General features: G+C 38.2%; 1 protein-coding gene across 1 annotated transcript in view; it reads right to left on the bottom strand.

Moving 5' to 3' along the window:
- The window catches only part of DIS3L2 (DIS3 like 3'-5' exoribonuclease 2), a 375,772-nt gene that overhangs the window by 160,295 nt on the left and 200,341 nt on the right, over positions 1-15,136 (bottom strand).

Genomic DNA, 15,136 nt, shown 5'->3' with positions numbered 1-15,136 from the left:
ACCCTAAAAACAGCATCAGAGAAGAAATGTCGTTATTTGACCTATCCAGCAGTTCCCTGAAAACCACCATTTACAGGGTTTGCTTAATATGACCTTCATTAAACCTTGTTCACTACAAACAGCCTATAGCCCCAGGAGTGTTCATCAAAAACATTCAGCAGTATTTATTTAACATAGCAGCTGTCTGAGATGGTGATAACAGTGAGCTAAAGTACTGGTCAACAAGAGCTGACCAAAAACATTAAAAGGAAAAGCTGGAGAATGAGGCATCTATAAAGGGCTGTGAAAAGGTCTGACACGTTCCTGGGGATCAAGATGGTCACACTCACACATAGGGCTGTACACATGCCCAAGAAAGAGTTAAGAAGGGTCTTAGGCTCCTACTTCTGGCTGACTCTGAAGCTCTACAATGGCAGGAAGTGAAGGCTATGGCAGAGTTGTAAAGTGCATGCCTAAGCATTAAAGGTATGAGTCTACACAGAGCCTCTCAACAAACGCTAAGAGACTTACTGTTTTCAAATATTTAAGGAAATCTCTGTTTATTCATTAGCTGACCACTAAGCTAGCCAAGCAGAGATTTCAGCAGCTTCAAATAACAAAGAATACAAACTGTCTTTGTTTGAATTGCTATAACAAAATACCATAAATTGGGTAGCTTATAACATTTATTTCTCACAGTTTTGGAAAGTGGAAAGTCGAAGATCAAGATACTAGCAGACTCAATATCTGATGAAGGCCCACTTCCTCATGAATGGCACCTTTTTACTGTGTCCTCACATGGTGAAAGGGGTGAGGTTTCTTTCTTGTGCTTCTTTTTATAAAGGCACTAATCCCATTCATGAGGGCTCTACCCTTGACTTAATTGCCTTCCTAAACTATAATTTGGGGGTTAGAGTTTCAACCTATGAGCCTAGAGGGAACACAAACATTCAGATCACAGCATAGACTCGCTCTGTTGCCCAGACTGGAGTGCAGTGGCGTGATCTTGGCTCATTGCAACCTCTGCCTCCCAGGTTCAAGCAATTCTCCTGCTTTAGCCTCCTGAGTAGCTGGGACTACTTTGTTCAAGCTTTCTATTTTCTTGTTTATCTTTTTAGTTTAGTAACACTTAGTTCAAAAAAGTCAGAAAATGAACAGCAGAAAGAACGAACAGCAATAACAGCAAACCTTGGAGATGAAGGGAGGTAAGATGATTTCCAGAGCTGCCACATTATATTATTATTTAATAGTATTTAATTGTATGTGTGTGTGTGAATGTGTGTGTATGCTTGTGCATGTGTCATGCAAACAGTAACAAAAGAGAGCAGGAGCAGTCAAACTAATAGCAGACAAAATAGAATTCAAGGCAAATAGTGTTACTAAAGACAAAAGATAATATTTTATAACAATAATAGGGTCAGTTCATCTAGAAAATGAAATAATTATAAACATACATGCACCTAACAACAAAGCCACAAAATATGCAAAGCAAAAAAATGGCAGAACTTAAGGGAAAAATGCAGAATTCAACTTTTATACATCAATACACAATATCCAGTAACAGAGAGAAAAATTAAAAGATTAACAAGAAAATAGAAAGCTTGAACAAAACTATAAATCAATTAGATCTAACAGGTATCTACAGAACACTCCATCCAACAATAGCAGAATACATATTCTTCTAAAGTGGATATGGAACATTATCCACACCATATAACAAGCTTCAATAAATATACAAGGACTAAAATACAAAGTAAATTCTCTGACCAAAATAGAATGGAATTAGAAATTAACAGCATAAAGAAATTAGAGAAATTCGCAAGTATGTAGAAATTAAACAATCTACTCCTAAATAAAAAATAGGTCAAAGAAGAAATCTCAAAGGAAATTTTAAAATACTTAGATATAAATGAAAATAAAATACAACCTATCAAAATTTATAGGATGCAGCTAAAGCAATCAGGGAAGTAGGGAGGGAGGTTTATAGCTGTAAATGCCTTTATAAAAAAAATAGAGCCAGGTACGATGGCTCATGCCTGTAATCCAGGAGCTCAAGACCAGCCTAGGTGACATGATGACACCTCATCTCTACAAAAAAATACAAAAATTAGCCAGGCAGCCAGGCACAATGGCTCATGCCTGTAATCCTAGCACTTTGGGAGGCCAAGGCAGGCAGATCACGCGAGGTCAGGAGCTCGAGATCAGCCTGGCCAAGATGGTGAAACCCCATCGTTACTAAAAACAAACAAACAACTAAACAAAAATTAGCTGGGCGTGGTGATGCACGCCTGTATCCCAGCTACTCAGGAGGTTGAGGCAGGAGAATCACTTGAATCCAGGAGGTGGAGGCTGCAGTGAGATGAGATCACACCACTGCACTCCAGCATGAGTGACAGAGTGAGACTCTGACTCAAAAAATAATAATAAAAAAAAAAATTGCTGGGCATGGTAGCACATGCCTGTGGTCCCAGGTACTTGGGAGGCTGAGGCAAGAGGATTACTTGAGCCTGGAAGGTGGAGGTTGTAGTGAGCAAAGATTGCACAACTGCACTCCGGCGTGGAAGACAGAGTGAGACCCCCATCTCAAGAAAAAAAACAAAACCAAAACATAGAAAGATCTGAACTCAGTAATATAAACTTCCACCTTAAGAAACTAACCAAAGAATAACAAACTAAACCTAAGCAAGCAGAAAAAAGAAAATAATAAAGATTAGAGTAGAAATAAATGAAAAAGAGAATTAAAAAAATAAGAGAAGAATAAAACTAAAAGTTGGCTATGTGAAATGATCAACAAAACTGACAAACCCTGAGTTAAGCTAACCAAAACCAGACAGAGAGAGAGAGTGATTCGAATTACTAAACTAACAAATGAAACAGCGAATATTACTACCAATCTTACAGAAACAATAACGATTATAAGGGAATACTAATAACAATGGTATGCCAAGAAATTAGATAACCAAGATGCAAAAGACAAATTTCTAGGAAGAAGCTGGGTGCGATGGCTCACACCTGTAATCCCGGCACTTTGGGAGGCCAAGGTGGGAGGATCAGTTGAGGTCAGGAGTTCAAGATTAGCCTGGCCAACATGATGAAACACTGTCTCTATGAAGAATACAAAAAATTAGCCAGGTGTGGTGGTGCGCACCTGTAATTCCAGCTACTTGGGAGGCTGAGGCAGGATAATTGCTTGAACCCAGGAGGCGGAGGTTGCAGTAAGCCAAAATCACACCATTGCACTCCAGTTTGGACAACAAGAGTGAAACTCTGTCTCAAAAAAACAAAACAAAACAAAACAAAAATTCTAGGAAAATAAACTGCAAAGAACTTAAAATAAAAATGGAAAAGTTCAACAGATCTATAAGAAAAAAAGATATCGAATAAACAACCCCCCCGCCCCCCGCCCCCCACAAAAGCACAGGGCCAGATGGCTTTACTGATGAGTTCTAGAGTGGGAGGAGAATAAGGATCAAAAAACTACCTCTTATTGGGTACTATGCTCACTACATGGGTGACAAAATCATTTGTACACCAAACTATAGAGACATGCAATTTACTCATATAATAAACCTGTACACTTACGCTCTGAACCTAAAATAAAAGCTAGAAGAAAAAAAGAAAAACAAATTCCCCACTTCTTCACAAACTCTTCCAAAACTCATTCTATGAGGCCAGTGTTATCCTCTTATAAAACCAAAGTTATCACAAGAAAACTAAAGACTGAAATCTCTTAAAAATACGAAGCAAAAATCCTAAAAAGGAATCCAGCAAACCAAATCTAGCAATATAAAAAGGATTACACACCATGACAAGGGTGAAATTTATCCCACGAATGTGGTGGCTCAACATGAAATAGATAAAATAGAATAATAAAGCCAATCAATGAAATAGAATAATAAAGAACAAAAATCACAGGATTATCTCAACAGACAGAAAAACCATCTGACAAAATCCAACACTCTTCCATGAGAAAATCACTCAATAAATTAGGACTAGAAGGAAAAGCTTTCAACTGATAGAGAGCATCTACAAAACCCCCAAAGCTTACATTACAATTAATATTGAAAGACTAGGCTGAGTTCTTGGCTCATACCTGTAATCCCAGCACTTTGGGAGGCTGAGGCAGGCAGATCACTTGAGCCCAAGAGTTCAAGACCAGCCCGGGTAACGTGGCGAAACCCCATCTCCACAAAAAATACCAAAATTAGTTGGGTGTGGTGGCACACCCTGTCATCCCAGCTACTTAGGAGGCTGAGCTGGGAGGATCACTTGAGCCTGGAATTATAGTGAGCTGTAATTGTACCACTGCACTCCAGCTTGGGCAAGAGAGCAAGACCCTGTCTCAAAACCAAAAAGCAAACAAACAAACAAAAAAACTGAATGACTGAATGCTTTCCCTCCTCAAGATCAGAACAAGAGAGGCACACTCCCATTAATTCTATTCAACACTGTACGGAAGGTCCTAGCTTGAGTAACTGCATAAGAAAAGGAAATAAAAAGCATCTAACTTAGAAAGGAAGAGGTAAAACTTCCCTATTTGCAGATGACATGAACTTCTAAATACAGGAAATTCCATGGTATCGATGAAAGACAGAGCTAACAATTTTTTTTTTTTTTTTTTTTGGAGGCGGAGTCTCACTCTGCTACCCAGACTGGAGTGCAGTGGCACAATCTCTGCTCACTGCTGCCTCTGCCTCCCAGGTTCAAGGAATTCTTCTGCCTCAGCCTCCCAAGTAGCTGGGATTACAGGCGCCCGCCACCAAGCCTGGCGAATTTGTGTATTTTTAGTAGAGGCAGTGTTTCACTATGCTAGCCAGGCTGGTCTCAAACTCCTGATCTCAACTGATCCACCAGCCTTGGCTTCCCAGAGTGCTGAGATTACAGGCATGAGCCACCATGCCCGGCCAACAAATGATTTTTGTAATGTTGTAGGATACTAGATCTATACATAAATATAAAATGTATTTCTAAACATTAGCAATTAATAATTTGGAAATGAAATTAAGAAAACAATTTCATTTACAACAGCATCAAAAAGAAAAAATACATAGGATTAAATTTAACAAAGAAGCCTTCTATACTGAAAACTACAAAACATCATTGAAAGAAATTAAAGATCTAATTAATGGAAAGACATCCCGTGTTCATAGGTTGGAAGACTTAACGGTGTTAAAATGGAAATGCTCTCCAAACTGATCTACAGACTCAGAGTAATTCTTATGAAAATCCCGAGTGCCTCCTGAAACTGACAAGCTGATCCTAAAACTTGTGTAGCAATGCAAGGAACCCAGAATAGTGGAAAAATCTGAAAGAGGAAAAAAAAGCAAAGTTGGAAGAATCACACTTCTCAATTTCAAAACTTACTACAAAGTTACAATAATTTACACAGTGTGGCACTGGCATAAAGACAGATATATAGATCAATGGAACAGAAATGAGAGTTCAGAAATAAACCAATACATTTATGGTCAAATAAATTTCATGAAGAAAGAATCATCTTGTCAACAAGTTTTTCTTATGGTGCTGAAACAACTGGTTATCCACAAGCAAAAAAAATGAAATGTGACCCGTACCTTACACCATTTACAAAGATTAAAAGTAGATCATAAATATAACAACTAACAGTATAAAGTTCACAGAAGAAAACTTATGTTGGCCAGGCACGGTGGCTCACGCCTATAATCCCAGCACTTTGGGAGGCTGAGGCTGGTGGATCACTTGAGGTCAAGAGTTGGAGACTAGCCTGCCCAACGTGGCAAAAACCCATCTCTATAAAAACACAAAAAAATTAGCAAAGCGTGGTGATGGGTGCCTGCAATGCCAGCTACCTGGGAGGCTGAGGCAGGAGAACTGCTTGAACCCAGGAGGCAGGGGTACTTGTAGCCCAGCTCGCGCTACTGCACTCCAGCCTGGGTGACAGAGTGAGATGCCATCTCAAAACAAACAAACAAAAAGAAAACATATGTCTAAATCTTTGTGATCTTTGCCAATGATTTTTTAGATATGACACGAAAAACACAAGCAACCAAAGAAAAAAACAGACTCAACTGGTCTTCATCAAATTTTGAAACTTTGTGCTTCTAAGAACACCATCAAGAAAGTGAAAGATAGCCAGCCCACAAGTAGGAGAAAATATTTGCAAATCATAAATCTGATAAATGACCAGTGTTTGGAATATAGAAACTACTCCTATAACTCAACAATAGAAAGGTAACCCAATTTTTAAAAAGGCAAAGGATCTGAATAGATACTGAGTAGATAATTCTTCAAAGAAAATATACAAATGACCAATAAGAACATCAAAATACGTTCAGTCTCATTAGTCATGACAGAAACGCAAATCAAAACCATAATGAGACACTACCCTACACCTACAATTATGGCTATAATCACAAATACAGATAACAAGTGTTAGGATATGGAGCAACTGAGACCCTCATACATTGCCACAGGGAATGTAAATGGTACAACTACTTTGAAAAATACTTTCACAATTACTCTGAAAGTAGACTGACCATATGACCCAGCAATTTCACTCCTAGGTATATAGCCAGATACATACCCAAGATAACTGAATGTCCACACCAAAACCTGTACATAAATATTAATAGCAGCCTTATTCATAATGGTCAGGCTGGGGAATCAACCCAAATGTCCATCAACTAATGAATAAACAAAATGTGAAATATCCATACAATAGAATATTATTCAGCTACAAAGCGGAATTACCTTCTGATATATGTAACGACATGGATGAATCTTGAAAACATTATGTAGGCCAGGTGTGGTGGCTCACACCTGTAATCCCAGCACTTTGGGAGGCCAAGGCAGGCGGATCACAAGGTCAGGAGTTTAGGACCAGCCTGGCCAATACGGTGAAACCTCGTCTCTACTAAAAATACAAAAATTAGCCAGGCGTGGTGGTGGGTGCCTGTAGTCCCAGCTACTCGGGAGGCTGAGGCGGGAGAATCGCTTGAACCTGAGAGGCGGTTGCAGTGAGCCGAGATCGCGCCATTGCACTCCAGCCTGGGTGACAGAGCGAGGCTCCATCTCAAAAACAAACAAACAAACAAAAAAACCCAAAACATTACGTCAAGTAAAAGAAGTCAGCTACCGAAGGCAACTTACTGTTATATGAAATGTTCAGAATAGGGAAATCCACAGAGATTGAAAACAGATGAGTAGTTGTGAGAAGCGGGGGTGGAGAGGGAATGAGGAGTAACTGCTAATGGAATTTATTTTGGGGGTGATAAAAATGTTCTGGAATTAGATAGTGGTGATGGTTGAACAAGTCTACCAATGTACAAGAAACCACTGAATTTAAAAGGATTAATTTTGTGGTACTTGAATATCTCAATATAAAAAACAGACTTTGTCACCCTGACATTTAGTTATCTCTATACTCCAGTTTATTCCAAATCTTAGGCCATCTATACCACAAAATGAAATTTTAAAATATCATTATGTCATTATAGTTAATTTCCAAACAGATTTTTTTTAGAAGATGTAGAAATTATCTTGCCCATGACTTGTATTTCGACAGTGCTATAAAAATATTTCTAGGGAATAAATTCAAACATCGTCTTTTGCCAGTAAGCATTTTTCCACCTGTTCAGACAAAAAATCTATTGATCTTTGAGTATTTGTCTTTTCTGAGAGTAGTGCTATTTATCAACATGAATTTTATGGGCTGACGAAGTACTAAATACTTACAATTAAGAATGTCCAGTTGTGTATCTACTTTAGGGCCCATTAATCCTTGTTACTATCTATGCATTTCTTGTAATTTCACAGTGAGTTGGGATTTACATGAAAGGAATACTACTGCCAGTCGTTTCAGCTGACAATGACAGCTTCCCCATTTGATGCCAAACAATTTAATCTTGCTTCCCTCCAGCTAAGGAAAGAAGGGCTTCCCTTGGCAATCAAAGAACTGAGATTTAAAGCACAACCTTTGAATTTCCTGTGTAATTATCTTTCCTGGGTGGCCCATGGTGGGGCACAGTTGATATTTATTTGTCAGATAAATGCGGCAGACAGTCACTGATGGGATACCATTTTATTTCAAATCCAAGAATGAGATAGCTCTAAATAACTCAGAAAAGACATTTCAAATACAAAGTCATGCACTGTTACAGGTAGAGGGGTTTGAAACACCTGGTTCAGAAAGTTGCAAAATGTATTCTAAGGAATACTAGTTCCACCAGAATCCATGAGAAGAAACTCTAAGAAATCTATTAACCCACTGTTTTCCAAAAACACTTACCCACAGATCCTTTTTCCGCATGACACCTATTCATGACCTAGCAACATGTTTTGAAAAATCCTAATCTGGTCAAAAATCCATTTCACAAAAGATAAAAATTGCTCACTCCTCTCCACTTCCCCAGATTTAACTGATTTGCCTAAAATCACCTACCTAGGCCCTGGGGAGAACTAGGACTAACTTCTAGCACTCCTTCAATGCTGCCACACTGTCTTACCAGGGGAACATTTTCTAAATGGCAATTTAATCATATTGGACTTCCTGATAAACAGCAAGATCATTAGTCATTTAATGTTAGTTATGTTTGAAAGCTTTCCCACAAATGGGTTGACCTGAAAGAGGTTAGTATTATATGACTCTCCTTTCAAGTTGCTATTTCAAGGTTGGTTTTACCTGGAGTGAGAGGAAATTTCTGTCTATTTGGAACAGCTCCATCTTGAAGATTTTTCAGTATTTCTTACCACAACCCCCTTTCTGTGCTTAGTATTTTTAGCTCATTGTTTTCTATTTTGGCAGCCGAGAAGCTGCAGTTTGTAATTTTACCTCCAGCTTCATATTTCTTCTTAAAAGTGAATACAATGTCCTGTTTATAATAATAAAATCACTAGTTGGCAGGACGACATTAAATGGAAAAAAAAGAGAGAAAGCAATTGGAAAATTTAGAGCAAGCAATTTTAAGTGCCAAGTTTCACATTTGTAATGGTCTGGTGGAGGTCACTGGGCTTCCTTTTTATTGAGGGAATAGTAAAGAAATAGATACCCACAAGTTCTCTTGTAAAAAGCTATAGAAACCACCTCCACTCCAATGAAACTCATGGTTTTACTGAAAAGTGTCATGATTCAAACTTCCATAATACTAACTACAGGAAAAACATAAAAATCAGTTTAGCGTGGTATTTTCCCCCTCCGATATTTAGGTTTTCATTTTCCACTTTAATTGAGCTTTTAGGCTTTGGTTTCCTATTCCAGTTTAGCAACAAAGGAAACAAAACAATATGAATGAAATTAGAAATAACTGGAGCCAGTCTCAGAAATAACTTCTGGGTTTCTTCAGCTTCTGGTGCAACCCCCCTTTAAGCAGTTTCCTTGGACATATTATCTTCCTGATCCTCAAATTTCTGCAGCACTTACGTTGCTTTTCTTTTTTAAAGCCTCAGATGCCCTGCTAAAGACAGCTACAGGTCTAGACCATGCAAGCAGGGACTCTCCAGAGACTAGAGCTGAAGGTCCAGAAAAATGGTGACCCCAATTGGGAGGGCTATATCGCCCCTAGGAGTTCATGCAAGCCTAACTTCTTGAAAATTGCTAACCAACCATTTTTTCTTTTCAAAATAAACACTATTTCTTTCAACTTCAGTTTGCAAAATATTACCCCAATTCCATTGGACCAAAAAACTGGAATTTTACTGACATAATTGGATTATGAGGTTTAAAGATTGATGGAACTTTTCTGTTCCAAATATAATTGTTCAAATACCAAACCTAAACGGGTATGTAGAAGTTCTTACGTAGCTACAGCCAGAGTAACACTGCAGGCTCTGAGGCAGGGTGACCCAGGACAGGGGATCAAGTGACTAAACCATAGGACTTGCAAGCCCTGTTACAGAGGGATCTTGGAGTCTGAAGGGAACACACTGCCTTTCTGCAGCCATGGACTATCACTAAAATGAAGACAACTTTAGTCACTCTAGTTCCCTCTAAACCTGCTCATTTCTCAGATCTCACCTCATGCACCAATGACTCTGGCAGTCTGTTCATACCTATTTTACAGCACTTGCCATTGTCTGCTGTAATTTATCTGAGTACGAATCTGTCTCCCTGAAGAACAGGGGCTGGCCCTTGGTTGTCTTTGCATTTCCAGTGGCTAACTCACTACTTGGCATATATATATATATATATATATATATATATAAAACAATATGTGCAAATAAATGTTTGAAAAAGGTTTGATTTTATTAGTTTACAAAATATATATTAATTTATTCAATATAGCACATATTTTTCAGCATGTGCTGGGACTCAATCCTACTTCTTTTGACATTCCTAGGAAAATGAATACTGTTTTTAAAAACTCTTTGAAGGCAGCGGACCTCAGAGCAGAAGAAACCACATGATCACAAGCACTTGAACCAAGCACCCCCTCCTTCATTACAATTCTACGTTTGACTACTGTTTAATAATTTCATTCATGCTCTTCTGCCACAAAACTGAGAGTTCCACAAGGGCAGCAAATACATCTATTTTTGTTCACTGTTGTATCCTCAGTGCCCATGGATGGTGTTCAATAAATGTTTTTGGTATAAAAACTGAATAAATCCATCATAAAACCAGCCAAAGAAAAGGAAAAGGTTATCAGATCCAACTACCTAAGCATGCTTACCTACTGCTGTACAGTACTGCACGCTAACCAACTACATCACTGGAGCTCATTCCACACACTTATGGCTTCTCTTTATGTGTGTTAAAAATAAGGAATTAACTGACACTACACAACTACATGAATTAACCCTTGCACCCTCACTAGATGTGTGGGTCAGGTGGTAGGTGAGGTGTACATATGAAAGAGTTGGCATTCCAGAACACAAAGGCAATGACAGCAGCACTCTTAGTTCCTATGCTTTTGCCAACTGCAACTAATGGGTCTTTACTCATGCCCAGATACATGGATTTATGGATATTGTCTAGTTTTAGCTAAACTAATCCTTGCAAAAAAGGTAACTGGCTAAAAAAGATTACTGCAAAGGTCCATATATTGAAGATAATACTAAACCACTAATATTCCTAGTAATGTCATTAATACTAGAAAAATGGCAACACTGACATTTCTTCTGTGTCTAATATGAATTCAACTCCAGCCACATTATGATTTCAAAACAATGGCTGTCAGTCATATGTAACATATCAGATACTTTAGGAAAATTAAACATGCTTAATCTGTCCCTTCAAGGTAAAGGTGACATTTTAACAATAAGAAAACAAATTACTGCATTTTGAAAACAAAATAACATATTCAAATTTTAAAGATAACATTTTTTTAAAATGGATGTTTTGAAATACTTCCATTGCTATATTATTTGGGGCCTAAAATGATGTAAGTGTATAAACTACAAAAATATTCATATCCATAGACTTAAACTTCCTAACAGAATCATTTGTATTTATTTATTTTTTTGAGATGGAGTCTCGCTCTGTCACCCAGGCTGGAGTTCAGTGGCACAATCTCGGCTCACTGTAACCTCTGCCTCCCGGGTTCAAGTAATTCTCCTGCCTCAGCCTCCCGAGAAGCTGGGATTACAGGCGCCTGCCACCATGCCCAGCTAATTTTTGTGTTTTTATGAGATAGCATTTCACCATGTTGGCCAGGCTGGTCTCGAACTCCTGACCTCAGGTGATGCATCCACCTTGGCCTCCCAAAATGCTGGGATTACAGGTGTAAGCCAATGTGCCTGGCTGAATTTTCTAACTAGTTTTTAAAGATAACAACTAATGAGTAACTGGAGATTATAAATATATTTTTTAATCTAAAAATGCAGCATCTCTCAATGAATTAACAAGAACTGACATCAGAAAAGATGGAAATTTACTAGCCGAATTTCAAAATGAATTGGAATATAATTGGTGAATAGGACTGAGAAATGAGTATTATGATTTTGTAAGCACAACTCACATCTTCTAAACATATATCCTTTCCAATTATGATAATCATTAAAACCAAGTACCAAAATATACAGAAATTAGAATCAGACCTCTGAATTTCCATATTACTAGTTGTTAAAGTAAAATTTCAATAAATAAAGAATATTATTCAATCATATTGCTTTCACCAAAAGTAAAATTACTATATACAGTTTTCTATACTTTTTGTAAGTAAAATGAAAGTATTTAAAAATTTATTTCTCACATTTTTTTTCTATTTTTACTTATGTTTATAATGTACATAATAGACTAGCAATGTAGTAAATTCATTTATCATTTTCAAATAAAGACAAGCATTAGTGGTAATTTACTATATTACTTCTTGATGCCTAAAGTAATAATTTCTAAACTTCAGAGATTACTACTTTAGGCATTAAGAAACATTAGAAAAATTTTAAATGCAAAGGAGTAAAATAAATCAGATTTGAATTTTAGAAACATAATCCTGAGGATAATGGGCAAGGATAACATATTTTAAGGTTGAAGTAATTTTTTTTTTTTAACTGAGTATCGCTCTATCGCTTAGGCAGTGGCACAATCTCAGCTCACTGCAACCTCCGCCTCCTGGGTTCAAGCAGTTCCCCTGCCTTGGCCTCCCAAGTGTGCCTACTTGGGAGGCTGGGTAGGGATTACAGGCACCCACCACCATGCCCAAAGTAATTTTTTTTTTTTTTTTTTTTTTTTTTGGAGATGGAGTCTTACTCTGTCGCCAGGCTGGAGTGCAGTGGAGCGATCTCAGCTCACTGCAACCTCCGCCTCCCGGGTTCAAGCGATTCTCCTGCCTCAGCCTCCCAAGTAGCTGGGACTACAGGCCCGTACCAGTATGCCCAGCTAATTTTTGTATTTTTAGTGAAGACAAGGTTTCACCATGTTAGCCAGGATGGTCTCAATCTCATGATTTGCCCACCTCCGCTTCCCAAAGTGCTAGGATTATAGGCGTGAGCCACCACGCCCCACCCAAAAGTAATTTAAAAAAAAAATCCCTGTTACTTCATTAATAGCAGAGAGCACCCTATAAACTCCTTCTGTCTTTGGATCCTTTCACAGGGCACGTATGTGTGTGGTGGGTGGGTGGGTGGGTGTGGGGGTGTGTGTGTGTGTGTGTGCGTGTGTGTGTATTTAAGATATATTTTAATGAGGTTTTCTGCAAAGCAAGGTTTCTTCTCTTTTTTTTTCCCCCTTAGACAGTCTTGCTCCGTTGCCCAGGCTGGAATGCAGTGGCATGATTATAGCTCACTGCAGCCTCAAACTCCTAGGCTCAAACAATCCTCCCACCCCAGCCTCCCAAGTAGGCACACATCACTGTGCCTGGCTAATATTTTATTTATTTATTTATTTTTTGTAGAGATAGGGTCTCACTAAGGACCTCTTATTCTATGGTCTAAACCAGAAGGCAATAAAAGTCAAAGAAGTGGGAAGACAGAGCCATGAGGGGAATTTACAGCAATATTGGGCCCTATAACCACTAACATGCGTATTATTTACCTGTAGACTAAAAGGCTAGAAAAAATGGAATACTTCTATTTTGTGACTTTCACATTTATAATTTTGTAAAGTTATACAAATTACTTTAAAAAAAAATTTGGACCAGGTATGGTGGCTCACACCTGTAATCCCAACACTTTGGGAGGCCAAGGCAGGAAGACCTCTTGAGGCCAGGAGTTCAAAACCAGCCTGCTCAACATAGCAAGACCCCATCTTCTCTACAAAAGTAACATAAAAGAATTAGGCAGGTGTGGTGGCGCATGTTATAATCCCAGCACTCTGGGAGGCTAAGGCAGAAGATTGCTTGAGCCCAAGAATTCAAGGCTGCAGTGAACTATGATTGCACCACTGCACTCCCGCCTGGGCAATACAGTGAGACCCTGTCTTAAAAATAATAATAATAATTTGAATAGTATGGCAGTATGCAAAATGAAAACTCAAAGTTCACTTCCCTCTTGCCTTACCACTCCACTGAATCCACTCTCCATGGTAGTCACTGTTAACAGTTTATTTCCTTCCAGGTCTTGTTCTATGCATATATACTTTGATGTGTATATCATACACACATATATATGCATATGTGTACATTTATGCAGTTTTTGTATTACTTTACAAAATATAGGCTCATATTCATATTGCTCTGAAACTTGCTTCTTTTACTTAATAATGTATTATAGCCATTCTTTTAGGAAAGTCAACATGGATATAGCTCCTTTTTGCAGAGCTGCAATTAATGCTATCATACTGACATAACACAGGTTACTAAACAATTCCTTTATTGATGGTCATTAGCAGTGTCTCTAATGTTTAACTTTTATGACAAGACAGCAATGAACATTCTTGTACACTTTTTTGAGTAGAGTTTGGGGTGCAGGAGGAGGTACATTTAAAATGCTGATAGATACTGCAGCATGGCTATACTAAATTCTACTAAACAATAAGGTTCCACCATTTATTCTAACATTCTTTTCCCATTAAATCATTTGATAGATTCCTAGATTCAGGAAATGACCTCAGAAAACAAACCCCTCAATTTGTGTATGAGAAAACAAAGGTTCCGAGAGGTTAACGTTATGGGCCAAAGACCTCGGAGCCCCTGAAGAGACAACACACCCATGTGCTAGCAGGGGTTCAGTGATAGAGGGGTTACTATTAACATCCAGGAATGCAATATGGGTTAACTGACTTCAAATGTAATATGTGTTCTATGAGAGATACTAACAAGTAGGAAAGGGCACTAATGATCATCTCCTTTTCCTTGCCTAACCTCAATAAGAAAAGAAAAAGGCAGTAAATTACTAGAAGATACAACAGTAAGAGGGTACAGAGAGGGAGTATTCACAAACTAGGTGGGTAATGGGCACCCAGAGCTGAAAGTGTCATAAGTTCAGCTGCATGAAGCAAGCAAGTGTGGTGGTAAAGACTTTGACATGGGATGACCTTAGCAAAAACCTTCCACAGCCTCAGTGGGTTGTATGAAAAGTTTCTTGGTTCTAAATATCTCCATGTGGCATCCAAAATGAATGCCAGTACTGAAACCAAATTCTGAAGAGAAATATCAGAAAAGAACTAACATCCCACAATGAAGAAACATCTTCAAAGAAGATGTTGTTATAAAAATACCACAAAAGTACTTTCCAACAAATTCCAGACCTAAAAGTAAGGCTTTAAAATGAGGCTCCAAGTACAGAAGTCTTGAATCCTTTGCTC

The sequence above is a fragment of the Chlorocebus sabaeus genome, chromosome 10, assembly GCF_047675955.1.
Source record: "Chlorocebus sabaeus isolate Y175 chromosome 10, mChlSab1.0.hap1, whole genome shotgun sequence".
In the NCBI taxonomy this organism is placed as follows: Eukaryota; Metazoa; Chordata; class Mammalia; order Primates; family Cercopithecidae; genus Chlorocebus; species Chlorocebus sabaeus.
The sequence above is the reverse complement of the archived record's forward strand: the minus strand, read 5'-3'. Positions and strand labels throughout refer to the sequence as shown.